We start from the raw sequence: 20,128 nt of genomic DNA, 5'->3' as shown, positions 1-20,128 counted from the left end.
AAGCTTTCTAAAAGCTCATTGGCTATATTTCTTTTATGAGATTCTTGTTAATTCACTCAGATACAATTAAAAATACTGAAGGTGGTAATAAATTCTGCAACCAAAGAAGTGCTGAAGGAATCTCAAAGACAGTATTTTAAGTCACAGAGTAGTGTCCAATGTGAAATTTTACTTGCTCATAAATACCATGCTGTTTTAGTCTATAATTACAAACAAGCAGTGTAGCTAGTGGAAGGAAGGTATCCTTTTTTTAAAATTCTTTCTTTCTTTGAGACAGAGTTTCGCTCTGTCACCAGGCTGGAGTGCAATGGCACAAACTTGGCTCGCTGCAACCTCCACCTTCTGGGTTCAAGCAATTATCCTGCCTCAGCCTCTCGAGTAGCTGGGATTACAGGCATGCACCACCACTCCCAGCTCATTTTTGTATTTTTAGTAGAGGTGGGGTTTCACCATGTTGGCCAGGATGGTCTTGATTGGCTGATCTGGTGATCTGCCTGCCTCGGCCTCCCGACGTGTTGGGATTACAGGTATGAGCCACTGTGCCCAGCTGAAGGAAGGTATTCTTAAAGAATGCAGATATGGGACTTCAAAGCCCAACTATTACAAATTATTTAATACTATGTTAATAATTGCTTATAATTGGAGAGACTAATTAGTTTCCATCTTCTACACAAAGTGTTGGCAAATTTTCTATAAAGAGTCAAATAGTAAATATTTTAGAATTTTTTTTCTTTTTTGGAGACAGAGTTTCGCTCTGTAGCCCAGGCTGGAGTGCAGTGGTGCAATCTTGGCTCACTGCAGCCTGTGCCTCCCGGGTTTCAGCGATTCTCCTGCCTCAGTCTCCCAGGTAGCTGGGATTACAGGCGCACTCCACCACGCCCAGCTGATTTTTGTATTTTCAGTAGAGATGGAGTTTCACCGTATTGTCCAGGCTGGTCTCCAACTCCTGACCTCAGGTGATCCACCCGCCTCGGTCTCCCAAAGTGCTAGGATTACAGGCATGAGCCGCCATGCCCAACCTATTTTAGACTTTTTGAAGCATACAATCTCAGTTGCAACTACTCAACTCTGTTATTACAGCATTAAAGCAACCATAGATATTGCATAAACAAATGGGCATGACTGTGTTCCAATAAATTTATTTACTAGCAGTGGTCTTTGGTAGGTAGCTAATAGTTTGCAAACCCCTAATTTAATTAAATCATTTAAAAGTGAAATTCTGCCTCTTGAAACCTGACTTTTAAAAAGTAGTTTCAGGGAAAAGATGAGTAAAGAGTAGGAGCCTGAAGGCCTGCAACAAAGACATCTAAGTTTTGCAAAAGTTTTCTTTCAAATGCATTAATGTGATTCTGGTGTATTTACTAAGTGACGCATGCATTTTACTTTAACATTTCTTGAATCTTTACATGAGACCCCTTTATGTTTTACAATAATGTAATTCCTTTTTCCATCTCTCAAGACCCCCACAATCTAGAGGGGAAAAAAAAAGTGAACTGAAAACTCTGTAAACTGCATCATATTAGATATTTTCTAAGAGTCTTCACACTAAAAAACATACAACTTGGCAGAAATATGATTGAGGGCAGGAGGTGAAATCCCAAGAGCACATATTAAGTCAGCTCTGTTTACTAAGATAGTCATTAGAAATACTGTGAACAGAGGAGAACTTGGCATCAACATTGCAAGAATTACAAACTCTGCTTTTTACATTTATTCCTTTTACATTCATAATGGATGTTCAGGGCTACATTGTCAAGGTCTCTATTTCAGGTCACTGAAAGGATTCTGCAACTCTGAGACACATTTTCCAAGACACAGAAATAGTTTAGGACCACATTTTGTGTGTGTGTGTGTGTGTGTGTGTGTGTGTGTGTGAGATTAACCTTTGTAGAGCATGTTCTCTTTTATGAACCTAAGAAAGGATGTGTAAAATTATGTTATGGATTCATTAACTGTTTTTTTCAGTTCTTTAAGAGACATTTATTAAGCAAGATTTAATAAAAGGGTGGTTTTATGTAAGCAGAATGTATAACAGAGTTTCTACTTCTGAAGGATAGGCATTGGAGAAGGGAAATAAAATAGTATGTACCTCTGGTCCTCATTTTCCTACCTTGGGTGGAATCTTCAGACTCATCCTTCATTTTTCTTATAGTGCTTAGTCTTAATATTGAGGACAGTTGGAAAAGTTGAGGAATGTAAAATCAAATTTATAAACCTAAGAGTGGTCTGACCTGAGAATTCAATAAATGCTAGCTATAACAATGTTATTAATATTATAATGAATAAGTATTATTACCAATGATGTAGATACACAAATGACATATTGAGAAACAACTGTCTCTTTCAAAAGGAAAACTATATTAATGAATAATGTGATTTTAAAGTCAGTACCATTATAACTTTGATATTTTGAATCTTTCAGAAGCAGGTGGAAAAATTAATAAACAATAAAGAACATATAACTGAGAGTTTTAAACCATAAAACTACTAGAAGAGAAAAACTATTGTCCTACACATTCACTAAAAAACTTTTATAAAATGTGTGTTGGCAGTAGCAAAAGAAAGGAGAATATAAGTGTGGAAGAAGTACATGGGGGATTTATGTCCACACATGTATATACTCACGAAAATATTAGAGTCATGCAGTTTTAAAAGTCAAAATTTTAATGGAAATTTGGAACTCAAAACAAAGGCTAAAATATTGTATCTAGTGTCTGAATGGCTACTAAAATACTATTTTAAAATGTTTAAAATATTTAAAATGGAAAAGTGAATAGTTGGAGTTAGAAAAGATGTAATGGTTTGATGGTGTTCTACCCCTTTCCCTGCTGTTCCTGTTTCAAAATGACAAATGGGCAAACTTAGGGTGTGGATTCATTCAAGGAAAGTATGGCTGTGTAAAGATAGAATCTGTCAATAGGCTTAAAGGCAACAGGTAAATATTTTTAAAGTACAATATTTTCCATAGCCATGGGACAGCTGAACAAAAGTTTCGAGGTATAAAATAAAACAAGAAACTATAAAAATAATTTGTCTGCGAACATGTTTGTGCTTATGTTTCTAGGACCCAAGTAAAGGTAAAAGCAAAAACTATACATACTTGATTCACTGGATACAAACAGACATAGGACAGGTGCTTACCAAATTCTAAGTAATCAATTAAAATATAGAAACTCTACATTTTAAACTCCAGAAAGAAAACCTATCTAAATTCTAATATTGTAACATACTCAGAAAGCTTGTAATGAATGGTGATAATCTTCCTCCTGGATACTGTGCTAGTAATCATCCAATGAAAGAACCAGAAGGAAACTGATGTAGAATCCAAACCATTAATTATCAGACTTACAGATTGAAAGACGGTGATTTTAAGATTCTGTGTGTGACTAAAAACATCTTTATTCTTTTTTTTTTTTTTTTTTTTTTTTTTTTTGAGACAGAGTCTTTGGCACTGTTGCCCAGGCTGGAGTGCAGTGGGAAACCTTTGGCGCTCACTGCAAGCTCCGCCTCCCAGGTTCACACCATCTCCATAGCCTCAGCCTCCTGAGTAGCTGGGGACTCAGGATCACGCACCATGGCCCCCGGACAAATTTTTTGTACTTTTTTTTTTTCAGTAGAGACGGGGGTTTCCACTCATGTCAGCCAGGATGGGTCTTGATCTTCCTGAGCCTGCGTGCATCCCCCGCCATCGACCTCCCAAAGTGCTGGGATTACAGGTGTGAGCCCCCACACGCCGGCCAAAACTTATTATTTTTTGCTTTTCCTCTGTGCCCCCACCCAATTCTGACATTTATTATGTTGATCCAGTACGGTTATCTGCTCATGACCTATTTTATTTCATATGCCTTAATTGGATTAGCATAGGACATGTTCCTCTGACCTGCACTACAAGCAAAAATAACCCAGTTATCATGACCCCAGAAGGTTCCCAGCTCTTTCCATGTTTTCAAAATGTTACTTATTAATATATAAGTAAATTACTATTGGCTGTAATAAATATATACTGCTAGGTTTTGCAATGGCCAGCCATAAGCAGACAGCTTATGGAGAATATTTATAAAAAAAAATTGAAACATGGTCAATTACCAATTTTAATACTTTTTTTTAAAAACAAATACCAAAGCATTTTAAAAAGCTTCAAGCCTTGGATTAATAAACACATGATGTCACCTAACAGTTGGGGTGACGGGCCCCTGAGATGGCAGAGGTGTGTATTACTCTCACTTCCTTCGTTGTGTCGCTTGGTGTTCACAGCAAAATGGTTAACCTGTAATCTTGGTCTCCAGAGTTTTATTTATTTCATACTGCAGTCATCCATTACTTTCCTTGAATTTCTCTTCAGTCGGTCTAATCACAAAGTATAAAGCCTACATTCTTCTATTCATATATATTTCTTATGCTGACTGCATTGGAAACTGCAACTGCAATTTTTCTCTGAGTGTATTATACATCAATTAATGTAAGTTATTTAGCTTAGATGATTTAACCTAACTTCATTCTTCATAGTGGGACTTTGTAGATTTTGAATTTCCTGTTTTCATGGTTCTTCCATTAAAAACAATACGTACTATATATAAGGAATGAAAAGAACCTCTAAAATGGATTAGTTAGCCTATTTAGGAAACTTATCAAAGGCATCTCGGCTTTCTATTTTTTCAAGCCACAGTAAACCAGTCTGAATGTGATATCATGAGTTTGTGATCTTCAGAAAATTCTCATTTATTGCATAGTAATTGTGGGGCTGACTGGTGTGATATAGGTCAGAAAAATACCAAAGGTTCCTTATATATTTACTTAAGGCATCTTCTTATTTCTTCAGTCCCAGCTAGAGATTTATAATTCACTGATTCCTCCATTGAATTCTTCATAACCACATTTTGCTATGAATTTGGATTCATATCTATTTTTCTTCTCCATGACCTTATTACCTATAGAATAAAAGTTTATAAATTCCTTAGACTGGCAACTTCGCATTGTCCTGTATCTTCTTCTAATAACATTCAAGTACCACGTAATTTCTCTAGTTCCACTACTTTAAAAGAAAATTCCCTTTGCAGTATCATCTACCCTGCAATTTACCCTTAGAGCCGTTAACGCCGCTGCAAATTAATTATCTTTGTCACCTGTTTTCTGTTTCTGGCCTAGGATTCTATTTACAGAGATAACCTCAGGGCCTAGCATGTAGCGGCCTTACCTACAGTGAAACCAACAAAAATATTTCTTTAGTGGCTGTTTAATTAATGTTTTTCTCTTCCTCTTCACATCGTATGAATGTTATTTCTCACAGTTCTTGCTTTTCCACTGAAATAGCTGTATTGCAATAGTAGGTGATTTCAGCCCACTGTTTTCACTACAAATTTTATATTGATGACTGTGGAGATTCATATTTACAGCCCAGACAAGGCTTTCCTACTGGGACAACGTCTACTAGAATTCCCATAGATCCAAACTCCATATCATTAAAATTTAGCTTTACCTTCTGAGACAGCCCGTGGGAGAGGGTCCATGGAGTAACTCCAACCAGCCTGCCCGCTGAGTGGAGCCCTAGGAAGGTCAGGATGTTTGCAGCAGGGTGAGCCTGAGCCTGGCGCCCCTCCTGCTTCCTGTGTGGACCTGGGATTCTAACCCTCTGGCCGGAAGTGCTTTAGCGAGTACTCTGGCCTTGAGAGAGTTACTTGTTTCCCTCTCTTTTTTCTTTTTTCCTTCCATAAAATCTGTCTTTACTCATCCTTTAAAACTGGTCTTGCGAGCCTAAATTTTCATGGCCATGAGATGGACGAGAACCCCATTCTTAGATAGAACTAAAGGAAAAGTCGATGCAACATTTTTCTGTAACGTCTGGAGGCTCTAGGAAGCCCTGAGAGAAGGGAGACTCAAAGCTTCTCACTGTTGCTTCTCAGCCTTTTAATCTTCAAGCTTCTGAGTGTGGGGGAAGCCATGCCTCCACCTCGCGTAGCTCCCGGGCCGGTGTTCATTGGCCTTTTCTTCCTTTTTTGGGACCCACCGGATAACCAGCAGCTCCCTTCGCTCCTCGCTCCCTTTACTGGGGCTGGGGACTCATGGACCTTTACGGGTCCTCACAGCCAGCTGGGGCTGCGTTCCCAGCCCCTGTAGGCTGCCCAGCCTTCCCGCTTCCCTGTCCAAGGGGTTTTAAACTCTCAGACAGTACATAAGCTAAACTTGTCTCCCTGGTGTGGAGGAAGCCTTGCATAAGAATTAAGGAGGTTGCACTTTTAAGACTGTTTCTCTGTTTTTCTCTGTGCCTTCTCTACCCTGTCAGCCAAACTAACTTTTAAGAGTTTTTTTTTTATTGTTGTTGTAGAAGATGTTTACTAGGCCAACTATAACCGTATTCTCTGACAAAGTTTTTGTTGTGAAATCAAGCTTCTATCCTTGTGTTTACATCCTGAGGGCATTGGCTGGTTAGCTGCTTGGCAAGGCTTAGGTTAGCAATACTGCCTGGAGGGGATGAGGCCCGCCCCCAGCTTAGATGTCTGCAAGTATGTTGTCTTAGCCCTGTTTCTTTTTTCTTTCTTTTCTTTTTTTTTTTTTTTTTTTCTTTCTCTTTTCTTGAGATGGAGTTTCACTCTGGTGGCTGCAGGTGGACGTGCAGTAGGCCATGATCTCGGCTCACGCAAACCATCTGCCTCCCAAGTAGCTGCGATTACAGATGCCTGCCACCATGCCCAGCTAATTTTTATATTTTTAATAGGGGTTTCACCATGTTGGCCAGGCTGGTCTTGAACTCCTGACCTTAGGTGATCTGCCCACCTTGGCCTCCCAAAGAGCTGGGATTAACAGGCATGAGCTACTGCACCTGGCTGCCTAGCCCTGTCTCTTAAAGTGCCCCACCCAGCGACTGGTTTTTTTTTTTTTTTTTTTTCTGCCTGTCTGTGTGTAATGTCTGTCAAAAGAGCTCTAATTAATTTGGCCTGAAGAAAGATAAGCACTTGGATCTAATATTGTTTAAAGGGAAGATAAAATCTGTGGTAACTTTCAGTTCCCTGACTTTAATCTTTCAGAAATAAAAACAGCCCTAAAAACTATTAGTAAAATGGAGATCACATGCAAGGTTTGTGAAGTGTTTTAAGGTTACAAACTGCTTTTTGAATTTTGAGAACTATTTGACTTGGCGGCTTCACAATTGCTGAGACCTGGGGACAGATGGAACTAACCACTCTTAACTAAGAAGGCAAACCTTGGCTGCAGTTAGCACACAATTAAAGCAACTTACCAAATTTTACCTTAAAGTTAAAAATTGCTAGGAGTTACTGAAACTCCTAGAGCTAGATTTACATGCAAGGTGTGTAACAACAATAAAATGTGTTTTTAAGCAAAAAGTTAAGGAGACATGGAAATGTAAACTAAAAGGATGGTTTTAAGTTAAAATAGGAAAAAGCTGAAGGTTCAAAGAAGTGGTGGAAGAATGGTGGAAGTGAATCTTCCAGAAGAGGCTATCTGTGTAAAATATTGATTAATTTCAATAAAAGGTATTTATAGTTTTCTGTAAATTGAACATTGAAATAAAAGCATAACAAGGTTTTCCTAAGGTGCTAATCTGCTTTTTAGCAAAATTCATAAAGGGTTATAAAAGGGTTTGCTTTTAAATTTCTGAATCATCATTTTGGCAAAATAAATAACTTATGGTAATCCGGAATTCTATTTCATAATATCAAGTATTTTAAACCTATAACATTTAACAGCCTTTTCAGAATCAAACTTCAGCTTCAAAATTGTCTTTCCTGGCCCAGCGCGGTGGTTCACGCCTGTAATCCCAGCACTTTGGAAGACAGAGGCGGACGGATCACGAGGTCAGGAAATCAAAACCATCCTGGCTAACACGGTGAAACCATGTCTCTACTAAAAATACAAAAAATTAGCTGGGCGTGGTGGTGGGCACCTGTAGTCCCAGCAACTCAGGAGATTGAGGCAGGAGAATGGCATGAACCCGGGAGGCGAAGCTTGCAGAGAGCCGAGATCATGCCACTGCACTCCAGCCTGGGGGACAGAGTGAGACTTCGTCTCAAAAAAAAAAATTGTCTTTCCTGACACATGGCTTTTTGAATACTTCAGGGGGCCCCTGAACTGTCCAGAGAAGAGAGGCAAATTTGACATGTTTAGGTACATGGTATTGCTAAAATAATGCTCAATCTTCTTTAGTTTTATATCTTGGTGAATAGTGATAATATATGTTCCTAAACTATGTAGTATTTCTAAAATTCTAATGTCTAAGTATATGCCATCAATCATAATTAAAGTTGTTATGTTAAATTATTGTAACACGGAGATAACCAAACTTATTTGTCAATTGTGTTTCTAACTGTAACTACCCTGGACATTTTGCTATTCATAGACAATTGTTGTTTGGTTTTAATCCATTTCAAAAAATGGTTTATAATAGGCTATTAGACTCTGACCACAGACTGTGTGGCTTAACCAACAAATTATTTGCTCATAGTGCTGGAGGCTAAAAGATCAAGGCCAAGATGTTGGCAGCATGGATATCTTAGGCTAGGCGCAGTAGCTCACACCTGTAATCCCAGCACTTTGGGAGGCTGAGGTGGCTGGATCACGAGGTCAGGAGTTCAAGACCAGCCTGACCAACTTGGTGAAATCTCATCTCTGCTAAAAATACAAAAATAGCCTGGTGTGGTGGCGTGCACCTGTAATCCCAGCTACTCATGAGGATGAGGCAGGAAAACCACTTGAACCCAGGAGACAGAGTTCGCAGTGAGCCAAGATCACAACATTGTACACTCCAGCCTGGGCAAAGAATGAGACTTTGTCTCAAAAAAAAAAAAAAAAAAGAAAGAAAAAAAGACCCTGACAGGTGCTCTCAGATACAATTTCTGATCGTGTTTGAGACAATTAGGTTTCTGATAACTTTGGAGATTGTGACATTGGAATAAAGGAAAATGTACAGGACTCATAAAGAGCTGAAATGTTCACGAATATCAAGCAAAACAAGATTTAACTAAATTGACTGAACTCAGGAAGCTGAGCAAATCTTTTTGACTTTTGCTTGGAATATTGCTAATCCTTGTTTTGGTTTTCAAAGTCAATGAAACTTATTTTGAACTATTTACGGCCTTTAATAATTAAGTAAGGTATACTCCTGTGGACAAAATTTGGGGCATGTTTTTTTCTCTCTGCCTCGTTCCTCTAAAATTTGGAGACTTTCTGTGAGTATTCTTAATTTATGGCAATATTTGCATCAGTGCAATAAGAATCCATTTTTCTTTTGCGACAGAACACAATTGAAGAAAATGGTTATTTTACCAAGGCTTTGACTGGAAGGGTATGCTTTGCTTTAAGGAGTCAATCTCCACTTGCAGAGCCAATAAAAGCCCAGTGCAGAAATTGGCCTCATACCCTTGGCTACACAGTCCCTATGCAGGGTTCCTCACCTGTGGTCAGTAAACAATTTCACTTTCTAACAGGTGCAAGGGCTCCAAGTTTATCTTGGGACCTTAAGGGGAGAGGATCACCCAACTCACAGGTATTTAAGAACGCAAACCCATGCCTGGGCTCCGCTTTAAACGGTCTTATCTGAGATTCCTTGTGGAACAGAATTCCATCAAAGCCAATCCAAAAGCCCTATGTAGAAATAATTGCTCTTGCTGCACTTTATGCAAATAATCAGGCCAAGTATAAGACTAAAGACTATTTTGAAAACCACTCAGTCCTATCATAATTTGTTTTCTAACAACCATGATGTCTGCAGAGAAACAAATCATGCTTCAAAACTTATATATTTGTCATTAAATTCTAAACTCGTTGTTTTTAAGTTTCTTGCCTACATTTTAGACTAACCCTGATTGTTCCTGTGAACCAACCAGCAATCTCTGGCTGTAGCTCAGAAAGAACAAAAGGCATGGGTAATGATGAAATATGGACCAGTATTCTAGTTCTGAGCAATTAGCCTGCAAATCTTTCCAGGTGATGGGAATAAATATGATACCAATTACTCAGTAGTTTCCTTTTGGTAAAGTAAGACCAAGGGAGCTAACCAAAGCAAAGCACCATGCACCCAAATTCTAGCAAGCATAACTATAGCAGCCAGTTATCTGGATGTGTCACAAGACATCCTTCCCTCTCCCTTGTTGGAGGAGGACTCAGTTCCACATTTTCACCTTACCATTCAGCTTATGATAAGAAGTTCATGCAACCCCTCTTGAGACACATTTTTGTCCCAAACTCAATTCCAAGCTTCAAGTCAAAGTCCCAGGAAGGAAAACTGGATCTGAAGGATCCAGAAGCAAAGACAACGATAGGTTAAAAGGCACAGTGCAGGTGAGTGAGGCTGATTCCCACTGATTAAGCCAACCCCAAGTTTCCTGTTTCTTGGATAAAGACCACGTTAATATCCATGGCATAAATGAGGTCTAGGGAACTCCAAGGCTTCTGACAGTAGGTGGAAAAGAGACCTAGGTGGGAGCAGATGATTCCTGCTATCTAGACCCCCCTGCTTCATGGGTGCAAGCCGCTTTAACATTCATGGCAGCACCTGCCAAGGTCACTGAAACTCGGGGATGCAAGGTCGGAAGAAGGGAAAGAGGACACTCTTCCTTGTCTCCCTTGCATACCCCAGGTATCTCCTAAGAACTGAAGGGAACCAGGGCTACCTGCTCCCCTCTTTCTAGAAGGGTAGTCATTCATCTTCAGTCTGTACCCCTTTAGAATGCATTCTGAACCTTTGGGACTCCTTTGAAAAAAATGCTTTCTTTTTATTCCTTTCTCCTCCTTGGTCCTCTATTCCTAATAGGTAATTATGTCTCCATACTATGAGACAATCCCCTCAGATGCATCCTCCAAACTGGAGAGTTAATTTCCTAAACCTTAAACTGGTTGGTTTAATATTGAGCTCAGGAGATGGGAACCCCAAAACCCAACATGCCAGCAATGGGGTAAAGTTTTTTTTACCAGTCAGCTATTGGCCTCCATCTCCCTGTGTAAACTGGTAAAAGACCTCAGAAATTTTGAGCTGTCTTTACCCCTCCCCTTGTTTTGTTTTGATACGTTTTCTAATAACCCAGTTTGTCTGTTCTTGCCTTCAGGCCATCAAACGCCAAACTCTCATGCAACCGAAGCCTCTGACAATGGCCCCCTTTGTCAGGAACCCTTATATAGGCCTCTGGGGATGGCTGTTTCCCCAAACAGCACCCTGTCAGCAGGAAGCAGTTAAGATCGGTCTTTGTCCTTATCCATAATCTAACGGCAGTTAGATATAGTTCTTTAGAGGAGGGAATGAGACAGCCAGGTGGGAGGGAGGTCCCTGAAGAAACCCCAACCAGCCTGCCCACTGAGGTGGAGCCCTGGGAAGTTCATGATGTTTGCAGCAGAGAGGAGCCTGAACCTGGCCCCTCGTCTTCCTGTATGGAACCTGAGATTCCAACTACCTGGCAGGAAGCGCCCTAGCAGAGGGACTCTGGCTTGTGAGAGTCTCTGTTTTCACCCCAACTCCCCGCACCCTGGTTCTTTTTTTCTTTTCACCCAATAAAACCCTGCTTTACTCACCCTTTAAACCATCTGCAAGCTTACATTTTCAGGGCCATGGGATGGACAAGAACTCTGTCTTTAGATGAATTACGGAAAAGTCCTGCAATACTTCCTTTCCCAATCTTCACCTGGAACAACTTTTTTTCAACTAACTATAAACATTATCTTCTAATCACCCCTTACCTGCTGATTTTCCATTATTTCCACTAGTCAACAAATATAAGAAACCTTGTTTCCTTCTCTTCCTCTCATCATACAATGAGAAAACAAGTCTAGCTAACTCGGTTTATTGTATTTTAATTGGACCTTCCACCAATTATCTCTCCATTATGATAGTAAAACAATCTCCAATATGGATTTCTCTCTGACCTAGTCTTTTTAATCTTAAATTTTTTTCTTCTGCCGTGCTAGTAACCCATTCAAAGCTCAAATATATTATCAATGCCACACAACCATTTAGAAAATGTTAATATTTCATCATTATCCATAAGTTACATTTAATAGGGTCAACATGCCATATACAGTGCCTTAAATCACTATCTTTGTTTTGTCTTTAGCAATCTCCAAATTGAATGTTTAGTTCTATTATAGAAACATGAAGCCACTTGCAGTTGTCTATCATCATGATGTTGCTTGTTCCTTGACTTTGCTGTATTTGTTCTGGGAAAAGTGATATATCACCTTCTACCACCTGGCTAACTCCTATTCATCCAGTAGGACACAATCTAGTTTGCTTTTATTCATATAAAAAACAAATATGATTCTCCATCTTCCAACTACACAGCCCAGGTCTCTTTCCCTTCTGTCTGCTTATATAATATGTGCTACCTCTTCCATTCAGTTCATCATATTGTATTTGCAATATTGTTAACTCCTTGAAGGCAAAAGCTGTGTCCCTTATTTTTGTATTAACAATAACTTTATTGTTGGCATAGCAAAAACACTCAATAAATGTTCCATGAATAAATGAATGAATGTACTTACAAATGAAGTGACACTGAATTGGGTCAAGTATTTAAAACTAATCTACTCATTTCGTATTAAAAGTTCTACAACTAGTGTTCCATTCTCAAGTCTGTCACGTATTTCTTTACGTGGAAAGCTTTTCTACCGTATTGCAATGCTAATCCATATTAACCAGTTAATTCTCTCATGTTTCCATTTATTATTATGGCAATATTTTTACTTTGGTTGCAATTATTATTTACCAAAGGTAATGCTTTTACTAAATATAAAAAATAACTAACCAATACTGAAGGGACTTAAATTTGTCAGGAGCACTCAGTTGGGATAATTTGATTTTTAAAATTTAGTACTGTTTATTTGAGTCTCCAACTTTCAGAAGTTAAATGTCTTGCTTTTAGGGGCACGTCTTATGTTTTTTCTGTTTTTTTAGCTACTTGGCAAGTGCAAAATGGTTGCTGCCTAATGGTTACCGCTTAAGAAGTTTAGACAACTTTAAATAGTGTGTTGTATTCTAAGAAGGATGAATTGGATGATTCTACTGACTTCATAAAAACAATGTACATAATGAGATGTTAAAGAACTATTGAAGTTAGGAAAGATAATTTTATTTTCTTATGGAAAGGGACTGGAATATGCTGGTTTAGCTACTGTGGTATTCAGGGATATCCATCAATGACATTTGATTAGAATATAAAAGTGAATCATAATGCAACCCTAAAATAAAATATCTAAAACTGTATAATTATGATAAAAAAGTGTTGATTGATTTATTTTCATCTTTGAATGCTGGCTGATCCATAACGTCTTCAATTTGAAGTTCCTCTATGAAATTCAATAATAGTCAATACAAAAATAGTTCAAACATTGTCACATTAACCAAGCCAGTGCTTCAAAGGTGCTGTCCTATCCATTTCATTAGTAAACTTGACTGAACAAGAATAAGACTAGCGTTGATTACCAAAATGTGTCCCCAAAGAGAAGCCAGTTTCCAGGAAAATATAATCCAATAGAACACAAGAAATAAAATATACTGAGAGCATTAATAGTTTTCTGTTCTGAAAAACAAATGCTATTGCTTAAATAAGACTTTCTACAGCCATCTGAAAGCTCCAATTCTCTTCTTTTATCTTAGGTTTTCTTTCTCATTATTACCCAATAACGGGAGAGTTTACTCTCAAAGTCTTTATCCTTACAATGGAGATAATGATACCTACCTTAGAGGGCTTTGTAAGAACTAGAGACTATATACGTAGGTGTCCTGCAAATGGTAGTTATGATTGTTGACATTCCCAGACACTAACTTTTCCTTGAGGGCAAGTTGTGCTTTTGGTACTTCAGTTGCACTCCAAGGAGTGTGGTCTAGAAATAATTCTAGGAAATTTGATAGTACTATAATTTGTTCTTGTCATAACTTTGCCCCAGTTGGAAACAGGTATACTAGCCATTGGCTACTTGTGGTCAGTGCTACCTTGCATTGTCGTTAACAATGAGATAAACATATTAATATGAATTTGGAAATCAAGATGACAGTTACCAGAAAGTGAGGTTCTGATCATGGTGAGCAACCATCTTGATTTGCCCTAGACTACGAGGTTTCTGGAACACAGGGTTTTCAGTACTAAAACCAGGAACATCTGTGCAAACTGAGATGAGTTGGTTACCTTATCTTGTGGGCGTGATTTAAAAGTTTTGTTCATTGCTGTATATCCAGAGCTGCAAATAGTGCCTGGCATTAAGTAGGTTCCTCAATTCATAGTCACTAAATGAATCTATTCTAAAATAAACATAATCTAATCATTTTTTCCACTTTTACCATTTACTTCTTTTTCTTCTCCAGTGTTGTTTCCCCAGCATCTCTTCCTTTCTATCCTGTTTATAGGTTCAAAACATCAATAATTCCACACACAGGCATATGCACTATTTATGAAATATCTGATGCTTGAATTTGAAATACCTACTATTACTTCACGGCTCCACAAATGAGAAAATAGGTGAAAGCACTTTCTGAGCTACAAAGCATATAATTTTTACTTTTGAATTATTATATCTTATGAATGCCTAATGGTATCCCACTAATTTCTAAGAGCTCATGGTTTATTTCTGACATTTATCTAATTGTTGATTTTTTACTGCTTAATATTAGTGCTTGCTATGATTACTAAAATGGCTTTCAAATAACAGTTACTAATCACTCTCAGGATTTATGATAAATTGAGTTTTATGAAAGTTTAATGATAATATTAAAACTATGTTGGCTAATAGATGAGATTATTTTAGTAGCATATATTTTCTGACGAATATTCTATCTATCCATATATATTGGCACTTGTCTTTGATAAGAAATGGGATGATGTTTTGTTATAAAGATATATATAAAATCTGCAGTTTTAAAGCATTTTCAATATTATGAAAATTTCCATTCTTAAAGTTTATATTAATAATAATAAAACTATCAGGTCTTTTAAGTGGGATTTAAGAGTAGAATGAAAAAGAGACACACTTCAATGCCTAGGCTATAATTCACTTGCTTATATGAGTTGCCCGATATTGTTTAGAGTTGAATTCCAGATTACATAACTAAATGTTGAGCAGTAGTGACAGATTTTGATTTTATACTTCTCTTAGAAAACCTGAAAATGTGCTGAAAAATGAAAACCAGGGATACAATCTACTTTCACATAAGGTAAGAATATGTATTGAAAAACCAAAATGTAATTGAGCACATAAACATTGTCATTAATTATTTTAGAGTGACTTGTTTGCAAGACTCTTGAAAATGTTTCAGATGAAAATACATAGCTACATGACATTTTTTTAAGGTCAGAATTAACTGAAGTTCATTCTCTAACAATCCATTTATGCTGAGAAACATCTTTACAAGCATCCGTTAGTCTGCTTCAGGGCAACTGGAAAGAGAAACTGTACTACTTTTCTCATTTTATAAAATATTATTATGATAATTTTAATAGAAGTAGCTACAGGACCTGGAAGTCCATTTCAACATCTAACTTTTAAGGCATTTTACAAATTGTATTAAGATTAATATTTTTTCATAATTCCATTAGTAAAACCTGAGATTTCCCTAGTATTACAAATTTTTTGATTAAAATTTGATAGTAACTACAATAAAAAGTACATATCATAAATATATTTATTTTGTCCATGTTTTAATATATTTACTTGAGGTTTCATATATTCCTCTTAGAAGTCTATAGACTTTACAAAACTAGCAAATGTGCTTAAATAGCAATTGGTGAGTTCCACTTTTTACTTCTTTCAACGTGGAAGGGCTGAGAAGTAAGGGGATGAACTAGACTGATTAATATATAGGCACAATAGTTGCTAACGGTGCCCATAATGGGTTTCCACCATAAGTGAACTAGGGTTGAACTAGGTGGATGCTCTGGCAAGTTTTCAAGGTTAGAGGACATCAATCGGAATATGTTCTACTGCCACCACACAGATCAGCCCCTCTCCTTCAAACAACATTGAATCTTCCCTTTCATCAGGATGAAAAGCAATATATTCACTACTTCTGGCAATGAGATAGAGGCAGGATTGATGCCATTTGGACAAGTCAAATTCAGAAATTCAGCATCAAATATATAATAAAGTGCAGCATTAATAATCTGGAAAATGAAATTAAATTACTAGACCAAATAATGAAAAATAAGACTTCATGGTCTGATTTTCATAGGCCTTCCTTTCTGTTTTTGGTGCAAGGGATAGATGGATGTGCTCATTTTCTGCATAGAACAAAATTTACAAAACAAAGATTTTTCCAATATCATGTGATTTCATTAAAATAGCTTCATTTATTGTCTGCCTTGCAGCAAGTTCCTCTCTATTTTTCTTTTTTCTTAATCCTGGGCAAAACAAAAAATGAACAGCAGTATTACACTTTACTGCTAAGCATGTTATAAAATTTAATTATATAATTTTACATACAATTTATATAGTTTTCTCAAATAAGGTTGAAATTTCGGAAGTTCTGTTGGCAGCAGTTTAAGAAACAGAAGGATGTGAACTGGTATGTGTTTTGAGAAGGCTTCATTCAGCATCTAAATTTGAATCCTAATTGACAGTGTGCTACATTAATTCTAGAAGATTTCTTTTTTCTCTCATACAGCCAGATGTATCTTGTTCTGTATCCCGATGGAGCATGAGAAGACAGTGGTGTCCCAGCTGCTTCCTATCTAGTATGTACAGAGCTTTTAGGAATTCACATTTCTTCTTGCAAAAGAAGAGAAAGAATTGCAGGGACCTTGATTTTGGAAGGTAACTTTTAGACTCATTTTTATCAGAAGTAGCTATTGTACAGAATCACATTCTAATCAGATACAATGGTGCATATGTAATTTCAGCATATGTTTTCTAAGATATTTGATTCTGTGTTACTATATTTAAGAGAAAGACAGCTTTTTGCAGAGTATGACTGCTTACCCAGCATTCACATGCTATGTCTGGATAGTTAATGATATCATTATGTTCAAGATTCTTATTAAAACAAGCTGAAGCAACAAATAAGTAGTTGAACACAGTATTTTAAAATTATATTGCTTTACAGTGCCACATTGTATTTGTAAGCACTCATCTAACTCTTCTACTTTATCTCAATATCTTGAAGATTATCCCAAAAAGATGAGACTGAAGTTTTTTTTTTTTTTTTTTCTCACCTTGATCAATCTTTACCTTAAAAACGTTGGATACTCTGGCACCATCTACTTAATATGGTTTTATGTTTCAGTGAAGGCTATTCTTAATATGCCTTCTTCTTTTTCTTTCTGCCATGTAAATAGCCCTTACATTGTCAAGAATTTTTACCCCCAGCACATCTATATTTATAATTTTATTTCATGGTAAATGGGTCTCAAACAATATCCTAATGTTTAATTTTTTGATTATAAGGACTAAAAGCAATTATGAACTAGCCACATTTTCTTTATCAAAATTTTTTTTATCACTCTTCCATATGCAAATAACCTATTTCAGTCTTTGAAAAAGATACACGATTTCAGAATATTTGAAATGCGAGGGGGAAATTATTAAAGCTTTATCAGAGCCTATATGTGTGAGCTACACCAAATCCTTCTATTATTTTGCTAATGCAAATACATCTGTACACTTTCAAAAGAGTGTTCAAGACTAAGGTCATGGCAGATGTGGAGGAGTAAAATTCCTGAATAGAAAAAGATGTTAGAGAATCTTCTTTCTGAAGCATCTTGGATGTTTAGGGAAGCAAAATGCATACTATTAGTAGGAAATACAAATACAAACACACACACACACACACGAGATTATCACTGGGTTACTTTAACTTGATGAATTGTAAATGGTGTATTTTTGGTGTGCATATTTCAGAATACTGCCACCCAGTTGCCTTTGGATAGACTACAAGGAGCAGTAGACATAGAATTATATTTTGGTACAACAGTATAGGGAATATTTAAACAGTCATCTAGGCTTCCTGCTAAACTAAGTAAATTCACATTTGTAATGGTCTCTAATACATCAGTGCAGCTACTGTTCTGACGGGCCAATGGTCAAATATGTTATGTAGGGAAAATAGAGGCTTACTGTTAACCAGAAACATCTAGAATTCATTTTAGTTTTCTTTAAATAATAGATTTATAGCACTCTACCCTTTATCCCCAAAACCTGCAATGAGGAGCTTTGGTAAAAGAGTTTCTAAATTTATTATAGAAGTCAAATCTGGTTTATTTAAACCTTGCATCAATTTTTTTCACAAAATATATTTATTAGTACTACACTATAATCTCCTAGAAGACTCAATTGTATGCTTTAGATTCCAACCCAACTTTTTAAGTACAAATTCACCTTTCATCCTATTTGGTAGCATTTTTCTAACTGCTCAGCCACCTCTCACAGCCAAGGGTAATTGCATACTTGGACTAAACCTGCAAGAATTCTAAGTTTAAAATGAAAGAAGCTTCAGGGTCAGCAAAGAGAGTTTGGTGAACGCAAGGCAAGTAGAGAAAGCAGGATCATTTTCCCTCTCGATTTATATCACTTTTGTTTGTACTAGCACTTGCTTGTTGTTATAGATATTTGTTGGTGTTTTTTGTTGTTGCTTGTTTGTGTTTTTGTGATCTGTAGGTTGGGAATATGTTAAGTATGTTCAATACTGAATAACTCGACAAACAATAGTCAAAATACGTTTTCCCTTTTCTTGAGTCTTCACAGTGAAACCAAGTGTGGAATGTGTTCCTAACAAAGGGAGGTAAGATGTAAGGAAGAAAAAAGCCAGAGAACTGGTGATCAAAAAAATAGAAGCAAGACTCTTGCATGCTGTCCTTCATTTCCCATCCTTTTCTCCCATTTCTCTGACCTACTTTGCTATTAATAATTGATTTTTCACACCTGGAAACCACAAAACCATGGAGTAAGGTTCAGCCTGCAGAATTAAGTGTGAGTATCCAAGCTTCTTAGCCATTAGGAGCTGAAGTTTTCTTCAGCTTGGTCAGTCCTTGTTTCACCACCAAGGTAGCAAGTTTCAAGGCCAATAATGAGATCTGTATATATTCACTTGTTTCACATAAAGATAGAAGTCATATACATAATATATGAAAATATCAGGAGAATGCCAAGGTGCAATAAACAGAAAGTTCCCTTTTTACTTGGAAACTAGTGTATGGTCTCTTAGCCAAAATGCCCCCAGCTCCTTAAAAAATACCATTAATTAATTACCACTGATTTAGCATTGCCCTCTCCTGGTATGTATTCATCCTTCAGAGCAAATCTAAACCCACACTTCTTATAGCTCTGCAGTTTGCATTTAGAAAAAGATAATCACCTCTTCCAGAAAGATGGAAGAAACCAGAAATCCAAGAGCTTTCTATAATAATAATCTAATAATCTAATATTTTGAAAGTTAAGGTTCTGATTCACAGCCTTTTACCTAACAGTAAAATTAGAGCTGGCAACCAGTAACGAACTGAGATGATTTCTTTAATCATTTTTATATAGATTGGGAATAAGGCAAGAGCAGGAACCAGATCTTGTCAACTGTGCACCCACAATACTAAAATCTGTATTTTGCACACAGTAGATCTTTAATCATTATCATTGAATTGAACTGAATTTGCTAATACTCATCACCAAATATTCTTTTTCAGCTCTAGATGATTTAGAATACTTTCATGTTTTGCGGTTATAGTTCATCTGACCAATGAAATTATGTTTAGGAGACAGTAAATAAATTATACTGAAACTTTCCTTCAAGTAGAATTAAATTTACTTCACAAAATCATTATTTTTGAACCTGAGCATTCTACAAAGTGTAAGCCTAATGAGAAGGAAAAAATACCACAGCATCCTTAAACATAGATCTAAAACTCAAGTCAACTAGTCAAACAGGACCCCGTAGAGATTGGTTTTGTGACTAAAGAATACTGTAGTATTTTCTTTCTTAGAAAGCAGAAAGTCTAATTACCTTCAAGTTTCTCACATTTGAGCCATACTACAAATGAGTTGTGTCCCGGTACAGAAAACCAACAATATTTTATTTATAATCTTATTTTAGCTTTTAACTACAAATTCTGGTTCTAGAGTTGTTTAAAAGTCATGGGTTTTATAGATGCTCATATGTAAATTAATCTGTTGTGCTTACTTTTCTTTTCTATAGAATGGTCTCCCTCATAAA

The 20,128-nt window shown here is 36.8% G+C and overlaps 1 pseudogene; it reads right to left on the bottom strand.

The window, feature by feature from the left end:
• Positions 1 to 5,507, bottom strand: part of LOC108527454 (zinc finger CCHC domain-containing protein 9 pseudogene) — a 21,169-nt pseudogene extending 15,662 nt beyond the window's left edge.
• Positions 5,508 to 20,128: the final 14,621 nt, after the last annotated feature.

The sequence above is a fragment of the Rhinopithecus bieti genome, unplaced genomic scaffold, assembly GCF_001698545.2.
Source record: "Rhinopithecus bieti isolate Rb0 unplaced genomic scaffold, ASM169854v2 scaffold_388, whole genome shotgun sequence".
Lineage (NCBI taxonomy): Eukaryota > Metazoa > Chordata > Mammalia > Primates > Cercopithecidae > Rhinopithecus > Rhinopithecus bieti.
This window is presented reverse-complemented; position numbering and strand designations above follow the sequence as displayed.